We start from the raw sequence: 12,149 nt of genomic DNA on the forward strand, positions 1-12,149 counted from the left end.
TCTAAGTTAGCTTTGAGGTGGTCAAGGAGACCCTTCCAGAAGAACCTTCTGATGTTTTTGACTGGAGGCAGATGTTCCAAGCATCTTCTGGAAAGGCAGAGATGGAAGAGTCCTTTCCTGTGGCGGAGAGGCAGCGTTAGCTTCATGCTCTCTTTATTGTTAGTAAATACAGCCAAACTTGTTTCTGAAGCGGTTGTACCAATTTGTCCTCTCAGTAACAGAGTCTGAGAGTTCCTGTTTCTTCACGTTCTGTCAACACTTGGTGTTATCAATTTTTTTAATGTTAGCCCTCTGGAAAGTTACAGAGCTATTTCACTGTGGTTTTCGTTTATAGTTCCTAGATAATTAATAAGTGTAAAACATTTTATATATGTTTATCTGCTATTTGAAGATTCCTCTTTTTGAAGTGTTTGTTCACAACTTATGCTCAAGGAGGCCTCTAGTCATCACATGTAGTCTTTTGTGTTTTAGCTATACAGGTCAATCACGACGTCAGTAAGGTTTATTTCAGTCCTATGGACCCCGTGATTAGCGAGCACTGCCAAAGATGCCTGTTGTTCAAACCATTACGGTGAGTTTGCTTGTCCTGTTGTTTGCCATCATATTGCTTTCCGTGTCCGTCATATTCCGAATCATCAAAGGTCACCCTCTGGCCTTTGACTTTCCAGGATGATTTTGATTTTCCGGGATTATCCCTATATTAATCAATGAAGCGCATTTCGACCTCAGCATCTGATATTGTCCTCCCCAGTTTTCAGAAGACAACTACTCGACAGTGTATCAGGTACATTGGGTTTAGTAAATAGGATAACACTAGCTGCTGTAACACAACTTAAAATGTTCATGGTTTAATGCAATAAATTATATTTTTAGTTCAAGTAACAGGCCAATGTGGGCAACCCTATTTAATGGTTGATTTATTCCATACACTGATCCAGCGTATGGAATACAGGGATACAGACTGCATTCATCATGTTCCATTATCCCTAGGGCCCCAGACTCCCCTATTCAGCTAACGTACGGGGAAAGGAGAGTGGATAAGGGACATCCACTTCTTAGCTGCCTTGGCCCAAAAGGGACACACATCAGTTTTGCTTCTAGGTATTTACCCAAGAGAAATAAAAGCATATACACAAAAAGACTTTTTACAAGACCTTTCATAGTAGTTTTTTAAAATAATAACCCCAAACTGGAAACAGTCCACGTGTCCATCAAGATAAATATGGAATACAACTCTGCAGTAATAAGGAGAGAGCTACTGACACATGCAACAACATAGAGGAATCTCAAAAATATTATGTTAAACTAAGGAAAACAGACACAAAATGGTTCATACTAAGTTGTTCCATTAACAGAAAGTTCTATAACAGGCAAAACTGGTACACAATGAAAGAAACAAGAATGGAGTTGGACCCTCGTGGGAGCACATTGGGATTGGTAGCGGCAGGGTTTGAGGGGTCTTCCTATGGTGATAGAAATGTTCTGTATCTCCATCAGGGTGTGGCTTACATGGCTATAAGCATTTTTAAAACTCATCAAGATAAGCACGTAAGATCAGAGCGTGTTTCTCTATTTAAATTACACCTCAGTTTGAAGAAAAAACACCCTACTTTGAGTTCTTATTTCTTCTTTACAGGGTTGGCAAAAATCTGAAAGTTTGACCACATGCTTTGTGCTGGAGTCAAAGCGGCCCCCCTCTTGCACAGACTCCCTTTCATAGCCTGGCTGATTGTCCTGGCAGTTTCAGCTTCTCTTGTCAGCCTGCTGCCCTGAGGCGATGGCACAAGACCATGGCCTCCATCTCTTCCAGCCTGTGCCTTCTGAACTTTGAAAACCAGGCTGCCATCACTGCCTCTTCTTTCCATGAAAAAGAGGAAATTCTTTTTCAACCTGTCTTGCTCAGGGACCCTAACCCTTCTGCTCGTAGCCCTATGTTCCCTGCTTTCCAACAGCCAAAATTCTTGTGGTAACTCTTCAGGTTTGACCAAATGTAACTACATACTGAGTCTTTCTGCTCTCACCCACCTAAATGCTTCTTCACCCACCCTCTCTCTAGATTCCAGTGGTGGCCAAGCTGCTCTGAGGTCGCCGATGAAGATCAGCGCAAAGAAATTGTCTTTTCACCCTCTTTTCTTCCTTCGCAGAATGCAGAGGCACAGAAGTTGATGATTTCTTCTTATTTCATTGTTACTGTTGTTCACAGCTCAAGGAATTCCACTTAAGGCAAACTCATAAAAACACATCTTTTGGAGTACTCTACGGCTTTTCCCTCTCTCTTCAAAAATGTGCTGAGTTGTCTCAGAAAAAAATGCCATTTATTATATCTTGCCTGATTGGGAAAAATATGCTCATGGATGATTATGTGAAGGATGGAGAGTCCACCCATTCTTCCAGATGACCCAAAATCTACCCTTGGACCAAGTCAGACTCTCAGAGCTGTTTATTAGCACTTAGTCCCCCAAGTCTGTGCTGCTTTTCCGTTGATTCTGCACTACCCCAGTATATTTCTCATTTCCATTTCTGCTTCTGGTTGAGTTTCTGATGCTTGTAAGCAAAGGTGCCTTGGTTACTACACCTATTCATTAGCTGTGTGTTTCTTTCCCGCCTCATCTTTAGGTCATTTCTACTTCAATGATCTCCTGATCCTGAATCTTAGCATTGTTTTGTGATCTCTGGGAGCCGAAAGCAGCATTTACTGGGGGGCTCTGAACAAGGTGATAGATACAGCAGCAAAGAAGGGCAAAGACAAAGGATCTTTCTGGAAACCAAATCTGTAGGTCTCAAGGATGAGCTACAAGTAAGGGAGAGAGAGGAGTTGGAATGTTTCTTATTTCAGGAAATTTGAGAACTGTCTACCCCTTTGAAAGGTGAACTAAGTTGTGGAAGGATACCTTTTTGTAAGAAAGGAAAGAATAGGCTTTCTGTTTCAGAGACACCTGGCATGCCCTTCCCCATGGAAGGGTGCTCCATCCAAACCTTTGGAGAGGACTCACCTGAAATTGTTAACTTGCATCCCAAGTTCCAGGGCAACCATAGGCCTTGTTGGGGTGTCCAGGCTTTCTTAAGCACTCCTATAGGTATCTGATTATTTCAGACACAACTAATCCTATGAGAATCCCTCCTCACAACCTTCACCCCACCTGTGACCTTACTCCACAAACTGAGAAGGACACTTGGTTTTGAGGCAATACAGCATTTAGTCACAAAGGTAATAGAAGCATCACAAAATACAGTAACAAGATGGTCCAGGGTGACAGACGCAAACTGTACCCAGAGTCTGGCTCTGTACCAGGAATGTAGGGCCTTCCTGACATCGTGGTCTCCTTCTTAATCCATAACAGATAATTAGATACCTTCGTGTATACTCCAGGCAGATTCTTCCGGCCACAGCCCACTCCCCAGCTGACAATACCCAGCTGGTACCATGAGGTTTTGTTGGTTATTCTCTGGCAAACCAGAGGCCCCCCACTGTCACCCTACGAGAGAAAAGTTGTTTGGGAATCGAAGGGACAGTAGCAAGTTACTCCTACAGCCTATTGAGGTGTAGGCACCTGGCACAAGGCAAAAAGCACTTATGGTATCCTTTGATGAGCAGACATTTTTTATTTTGATTAGACTCTCCAACTACATGACTATGTTCCCAGGTCTGTGACTGTCAGAAAAGGTAGCAAGAAATTTAGTCAAAAGCAATGATGATGAATGACAGTTTGGTCAAAAAGCGAATCTCCATCATCATCATCATCTTGTATGCATTCATTTTGATGTACAAAGGAATGATTTTCTAATCCATTTTGCCTCTAAGCACTTTTGTTAATTTTTTTCAGAATTCTTCCAATTGTCCCCCACCTTCTTGCTTCATATCCAATTTCAGCCAGCCCATTTTGCTCCTTCTGTATTCACAATAGCAAAAAGTGAAAAAAAACAAACACAAAAATCCATTATGCTTCCTAATAGGTCATGGGTTGACTATAGCAGGTACACAAACTGATGTGTATATAAAACGCAAAAAAAAAAAAAAAAAAAATGAGTTAAAAGGTTATATTGTAGTTTGAAACATGAAATTTTAAACAACTTACAAATTTTGAAACATCATGGAAAAGATTGTCAAATAAGCACAGGTGAGCAAAACAGGTATGTATCATTGACATGAAAATTGAGGCATATGCCGCCTTTCATGTCCCCAAACCTTTTGGACCACGTATATTCTATTAAAGATTAACAGATTCATAAAAAAAAAAAAAGAAAAACAGAAAATTCATGTATGGAAAAAGAACATAAAGAATACCCATAATTATGTAAATAATTAAATTTATATGTAAACATACACGATTGTATATAAAAAGAATGTTTCAGGTAGGATATGATCACCCTGTAGCAATGGTTTCTCTGGGAAGTGAACCATTGCAAGAACAAGTGTAAGAGGTAAACTTTACCTTCTCTACACTCATCTCTACCGTCTGAATTTTCTTTACCACGTACTCAAATAAATGAATGAACAACATTTCTAATTCCAACCATGCAGAGGCAACTTTTTAGTCAAATATAACTTTCCACATCCTTGTGTATGCAAATATGCATATGACATTATTATTTTACAGAAATAGGATCAGGCGGTACATATCGTCTCACAGTTTACAAAGATTTATTTTTGTGACCCACAAAAAGTTGACAAGGAGCACCCTTCAATGATATACCAAAAGTCCTAATACAAATAAATATATACAGGATATGCATTTATTTGATTCCTTTTAACCAGAATGTCATCATGAACAAGTTGCTGGGCCCGTTAGCCTACTTTAAACCAAACTGTCCTTTACCAAATTCCTGAAGTCATTGGAAAATTCCACGACCTTTCTTTAAAATGAATAATTATAATCACTTCTCTGGAAAAGAGGGAATCATGAAACATGACGGGCAGAAGAGCAGCACAGTTAAGAACTTAAATTTCTGGAGACTTTGGCTCAAACCCCAGGGTGAAAATTTAGTTGAGAGAATGTGAAAATTTTCTTCAGTGTTTTATGCTCGTAGTTATTGAAGCTCTCTCACAGGACAGCTGTGCAAATGGGAGGCAATGACAGCGCTAAGCACTAAGCCTGGCCTGATAGATGACAAGTCTCTACTCCATGGTAGCTCCCAGCACTTTCATAGTTGATGAGCCAGCCAAATATGGGCATGGCCAAGCTGACTACCGGTTTCTACAGGAACCCAAAAGATGCTCTACCCCCAGAAGTCAGTATGCCTTTGTTAGAATTCGGGGTGTATAATTGACCTACTGTGTCTCCCCGAAAATAAGACCTACTCTGAAAATAAGCCCCAGTTTAGATCTCAGCCAGATGGACGCATTTAGTATGTTATGATGATGTTCCAGAAGAAGATGACATGACTGTATTTGAATAAATGTAGATTGTTGTACATGAAAAAAATAAGACATCCCCTGAAAATGAGCCCCAATGGAGCAAAAACTAATATAAGACCCAGTCTTATTTTCAGGGAAACATGGTAGCTGGTGTGTCCTCCGCAAGGCTGTCAGCTTCCCTGATCCTCAGTTTCCCCTGCTTGCTAGGGCGAGTTCATAAGCCTTTCAAGTATTTGTGGAAGCAGTTTGTGTGCTATTGAGTGCTGAACAAGTGTAAGAGACGATGAGGGAGAACACGAGATTCATAGCCTTTATGACAACCCTCCTCTGCTGTGTGCTGGGCTAAGTGCTAGTGTACATTGGCTCAATTTTCCCCACCATCCTATAAAGGTAGGAACTCTTATTATTCCCATTTTACAGATGATGAAATCTGAAAAGCATGCACAGAGGGAAGTCACAGGCAGTAAGTAGAGAAGCCGGAAGGGAAAGGAGAGGAGCCTGTGCCCCTGACCACTACCCTGTACAGCCCCCCTTTGATTGCAGAGCATCTGTACTAAATTCAATAGCATCTCTCCCACGTTCATGTCCACCCAGAAGCTCAGGCTGTGACCTTATTTGGAAATAGGGTCTTTGCCGATGTGATTAAATCAAGATGAAGTCCTACTGGATTAGGGTGGGCCAGCCCTAATCCAACAATAGGGGAGAAAGCCACTGTGAAGATGGAGGCAGGGATTGGTTGATGTACCTATAAGCTAAGGAACACCAAGGATTGCCATCAATCACCACAGGCTAGAAAAGGCAAGGAAGGATCCTCCCCTAGAGGCTCCAAGGGGAGCATGGCCTTGCCAATACTTTGATTTGGGGCTTCTGGCCTCCAGAATGGTGAGCGAACACATTTCTGTGGTTTTAGTCCACCCTGTTAGCAGCCTTAGGAAACTTATCCAGAGGAGGACGAGGGGAGGCACTTATTCTGGAAATGTTGGCCAGCCCTCTGTGGCAGCCCCTCTTCCAGCTAAAGGCAAGGTGCGTTACCTGGCAGGCATCCTTCCCCCTCTCAGGGCTCCCAGCACACAGCATGTTCCTCGTGATCATTGGCATAACATGGTAGCATTTTTTCCATTTGACCAACTTGAGGTTGACTTTCCGCAGCTCTGAATCCATAGTTTGCATAGGAACTGACCCAAAGAAGGAGATGGGGAGAGGACCCTGAGCTCAAAGTGGTCCCTTTTGAGTAGAGGTCAAGCACCTACCCACATCATGTCTTTTCACACCAACAAGAGAACTGCCTTGTGGCCCAAACAACAACCCAAATTTGGACTGAGTGAGGAAGGTGGGAGGGATATCCAGGAGACTCTCAAACTCACTCTCTCTGAGTCCAGAGGTCCCAAGACAGGACCTCTACTAGATTTCAGCCTGAATGTACCCTCTTCTCACCCCATGGAAGCTTCCAGGATCCAGCTAGAGTCCTAAAAGTTGTTTTGTTTAAACCCGCAAGGATGTAAAGAGAACCCATGATGACAAGTTCTGTACTGAGGCCCAGGGTCCATAAATATGGCCTTCAATTGTGTCAGGGCCCTTGAGGTATTCACTGCCTATGGAAGACGTGAGCCCAACAACCTAGAATGTTCACTCCCCAAAGACAGGGATATTTTTCTCTTTGTATAGTATTGCTGAATCTTTAGAGCCTGGAACACTGCCTGGATCACAGAAGAGGTTCGATGAACATGCGCTGAATGATGCATGAGGAACTCTTAAGAAGGGTGGCCTTTTTTGAAGCTCATGAAAAGCTTCTACAGGTAATTCCCAACAAGGAATTCTAAACAGCTCTGAGCTTTGGGACCACATGGGAATCCATGTCCAGCCATTTGTGCCTACTCGGAAGAGCAGCACTGACTGGAATATGTTTTCTTCTGCTATGTTGATTATGGGGCAGGACGCATTTACCAAGATGAAGGCCAAAAGGCCACCATTTTGTGTGTTGGCTGGAAAAAGTGGCGGGAGTAGTTTAAAAGTTGACTCTACAAGGACAAATTTATATTCGGTTTATCCCCTTCTCTTGGTCTATGGTTTTCAGATATTTTGGCCACAGAGCCCTTTATCATAGGGGAACAGAACTGACACCATCAACTGGAACAGAGCTGCTCTGGCTGACATTGGTTTGGATTTACTGGAGCCCAGTCCATTTTGCCCCCCCCCCCGCCGCTTTGCCTATCAATATGTCCCTTAAAATTTCTCCAAGTCACCCCTCAGACTCTGAAAACTTCTGCCTGGATTATCCCTAACACCCTGTTTAAGTTTTAAGTTCCACAATATGGACATAAAACTTGCTACAGGAACCCAGAAAGGCCCGGGAGGGACATCTCCCATGTGAACTGAGGAGAAGATTCATCATGGGACATTAAATGAGAACTTAAAGTCCCCAAATTCACCAGGCTGAGTCCCAAGGCCAGCAGAGCCTCCAGCCTTTTGCTTCTCATCACAAACAGCAGCCAGAGTACCACATCCACCCCCCTGGGTTGGGCTATAGTAACTCACTTGTAATGCCCCATCCGGACACCCAGCAGTTTCTCCATCTCTTTATGTCAGTGACTTCTGAAAGGCAGATGGGTGCTTTCTTGACACCCAAGTTAAATGGGGATTTGAGCAAGAGTAAAGCAATGTCATTATCTAAGAGCCAGCTATCAAAATAAGGGTGAATAATTAGCTTGTCCACTTTCATCTTCGTCAAGTTCTTGGTGTTAACATTTTTCTCACTGTGAATGATCTCCAAGGCAGATCTTATTTAAAAACAGAAAGAGAAAAAGGGTAAGTGGTGGAAGGGCAAAAGATGAGACTTATGAAAAAATAATCCTCCAGCCTGAGGCTGTGATCCTGACAGCTGAGGAGATGGAGGCATCTGGGGCTATGTACTTGGTATAGAGCCAGGTAAAGAGACCTGAATGGGCAGGACGAGACAGACATGAGTTCTAGTCCTACCCTGTTGCCAACCAGCTCTTGGCCTGATGGTTTCTTACTTGCAGCAAATTCACTTGGAAATTTCACCAATAAATGCCTGGGAAGCCATGCTATGCACAAGGAATTGAGGGAATTGACCCTTGATTTGCAAGGAGGGTGGAATGGCTTTCTAACACCTGGGAAGTTTCTCAAAAATACTGATTTGTGGACTTAGGCTAAGGCAGCACCTCAGGAGCTTTCATCATGCAGCCAAGCCTGGTGCCCTGCCTTTGGTTCTAGTCCTTTCTAGGATTCTCTAACTCTGTGGTCACTGCCAACCTGCTCACTCACTCTCTCTCCCTCCCTCATTCCCCCCCCCTCCTTCTCTCTCTCTCTCTCTCTCTGCAAGCAAATGCTTAGAAAAGTACTTTCCAGAGGTTTGGACCTAGACACAGTTGGCAAGATCCTGAGAAGTCCAAGGAACATTTGCTTTGCCGTTTGGGTCCTACACAACAAGATGTATACCGTTCTAGGAGGAGAGTATCGTCTCTCCCACCCGCAAAGTGTAATACTCAGCAACAGGAGCATATATTTAGCCTCCTGGGACTTTGTTCTATGGCTGACAAACCTGGATGGAGAGTCCAGGAGAATAATAAACATGTAGAGACAAATATTCTACCACAGTGCTTTAAAACAAAATCTGTTTGCAATACTTACTTATTTTTGTTTATGAAGCAATGGGATGCAGTTAAAATCCACCACTCACTGAGAATCGATCCTCCACAAAGATGTTTCCCTCGGTGAAAAATACTCACCTGCCATGGAAAGTCTGTAATTTCTGCAGGTTCCCCACCTGTGATTTTCGGAATTTTTGATTTCTCTGATTTGGTACTTATTTTTTGGCCACATGTCACTAAAAGCAGAAAGAAGGAGGTGGGAAGAGAGAGCCAGGATCCAACAGTCAAGGTTGGTTGGCTTGCAAGAAACGTAAAGACAATACTCGCTTCTTTCCCCACCTCCCCCCAGCACACAGATAGCAGTGGCTTAGCCAGGTTAATCAGACAAAAGTGAGGCTCCCCCATGTCTGGCAAGGGCACCACAATTGTGAGAATGTGCCTAGGGGAGCAATGGCTGCTGCCTTCACCATAGCTTTGCTTCTTAGAAGCTTCTCCCACGGAGGGCCTATGGGCAGGGGGACACAACTACAACCCGGGGGCTGGATCTTGCTGTTGCACCCCAGTAAGGAAGCCCAAGTGGGAACATTCATTTATTTATTAGGCCTCACTGTCCTCTGGAAAAACAGGGTCTTGCTAGATTGCTTTGGCGTAGACCATACAATTCTCAGCTCTGGATAGATACTTTCAAGGGCCTCTCGAAGTGGATGACACAGACACCAGAAATTCTACAGCAAAGGCACATTGAGCAGCCCCTCCCTTCCTAACCGATTCTTCTCCTGTATTTTTTATTGTGATTAGTGGCACTGTCTTTCACCCAGTTTTAATTCTAGGCATCATCCCAATGGCACCTTGAGAGGAATTAACAGTGTGGCATATCCTATGTAAGAGGATTACTTTTGACATCTTTTGATGTCTTTCAAATGTCATTTGAGCAATGAGAAAAAAATACATCATAAAATCGAAACTGTTGAGCTCTTGCTATTTGCCAGGCACCATTCTGTTTTGTCTAAAGTAATTCATTTAATTCTTACATAAACCCCATGAGATCACTGAAATTATTATTGCCCCATTTTAAATGTGAGACGACAGAGGCAGCTTTAAGGTGAGGACACCTGCAGCTCTGAGCTAAGACCCAACAGTTGATGTATGACTAAAATTTGAAACTAGACAATCTGGCTCCCAAGTATGTTCTTATAAGCACTGGGCACACTGCCTTCTAAGTGTTAGCCATGTTTATACATGGGGAGAAAGGCAATAACATTCAAAACTTTTCACAGGAGAAATGTATCGATTATGGAAAGATATGTCTATTCAAACCATCCCCACAGCACACGTCACCGCCACCCATGTGACTATCACCACACATCTCCACACCACACAACTCTGCCACCACATGTCCCCACCACGTTGCCATCAGCACATTACTAACCGCCACATTTTACTACCACGTGTCACCATCACTAGCAGTCACCACCACTCCCTCTGCTTATCTCTGCCTGTAGTTTCTCCCTCATCTGTCTCACCCTTCTTTATCTATTTAATTTCTATGCATCCTTCACATCTTAGCTCAATTATTACATCCTTTTAGGAATCCTCCTCACCTTTCAAGATTACATAAGCTACCGTCAGTATAACTTTCTTATTCATCAACCTCTCTTCCCCTCAGAACGCTAATAACAGTAATTAAGCATTTGTGAAACAGTTTCAAAGTCTATTTCCCCCATTAAATTGTACTCTCTGTGAAAGCAGGAACTGTGTCTGGCTAACTTCTATATCCCCGTTACCCGCCTTAGAGACTGGCACATGATAGAAACCCAATACATACTTATTGAAAATTGGTGGATGGATGGATGGATGGATGGATGGATGGATGGATGGATGGATGGATGGGATGGACAATAAAGATCAACATCAATGGTAAAATCCTACCAGTGACCTCTACAGGTGATCAGGGGATTGAGGAACCTCAGTTCAAAGATGCTATTTCCCTCCACATCCCATGGAGGCAGCTGCCCTTTGAGTTTCTAAATCAGGAAGTCTGGGCTGGGGAAGAGTAAGTGGTCCATAGAGGTGTTATCTCATTTGAAGATGTAAAGAGAGAATAAGTAGCTAGTGCCCAGCAATATTCCTCACCCCCACTGTTCCCATCAAAGGAGATATGTTTTGGCATTCTGAAACCTGCAACCCAATCTCAGATAAAAATGTCAAAATTTTCAGGGCCAACAAGAGAATCTTGGATTTAATATACAAAGAAGCAATGTTCAATCTCTGGGAAAATTTTTAATACTTAATTAAAATAATAATTTGTGAAAGTTTAAACAAAATCACTGATCATGAGCCAGAGTGGATTCACAATTTAAAAGCCCCAAACTATTAGTCTTTCTGATACAGAACGATAGGTATCGCTTATTGAGCACCTACTCTGAGTCAGCCTCTGCATTGTGTGTGTGTGTGTGTGTGTGTGTGTGTGTGTGTGTGTGACATTTAATAACCCCAGCAAACCTCTGGGATACATCTTATCACCCCCATTTTACAGACAAAGAAACAATCCTGTGATTGCCCAAGAACTCTCCACCTGTGAGAAGTGCATGGGGACTTTTCAGCCAGGTGTGTCTGCTTCTAAAGCCCAGTTGTTCTCTTCACCTTGCCCATAGCGAACATCGTGTGTCTATAGCTCAACAAAGCCTCTGCTCAATTTTTTGAGAATCTTATTTGGTTTGGATGTTTGCTCTCCATGGTGAATGTCAAACAGGATGAGACATTACATCCAAAGCATTGATCATTAACTCTGTGTCCACCCAGAAGGAAAGTTTCATGGAGTGAGGCAGGGAGAAGGTCTTCCCTGGAGAGCTAAATCTGATTGGTGGGAAGTGGCTGTCTGAGGTCGGTCCTCTGTGTGGAACAAATCTGAAGGTGCCTCTAACTAAGCTCTGCAGAAAAGAGTACTGTGATCTATCGTGGTAGGGTAGCTCAAAGGCGTTGGACTGGCAGTAGGAGACCAAGCCAGGCTAGCACTAATAGATGCCTTTAAAATTTAAATGTGTAAATGTCATCTTAAACTTTGAAGAAAAGAAATAAAGTGCTAATAATACATGACAACAAAACTGAGCTAGAACTAATAATATTATCGATTACAGAATTGAGATTGAAAATTATCTGTTCAGATCTGAATCCTGGGCATG

The sequence above is a fragment of the Rhinolophus ferrumequinum genome, chromosome 18 (genome assembly GCF_004115265.2).
Source record: "Rhinolophus ferrumequinum isolate MPI-CBG mRhiFer1 chromosome 18, mRhiFer1_v1.p, whole genome shotgun sequence".
Classification (NCBI taxonomy): domain Eukaryota; kingdom Metazoa; phylum Chordata; class Mammalia; order Chiroptera; family Rhinolophidae; genus Rhinolophus; species Rhinolophus ferrumequinum.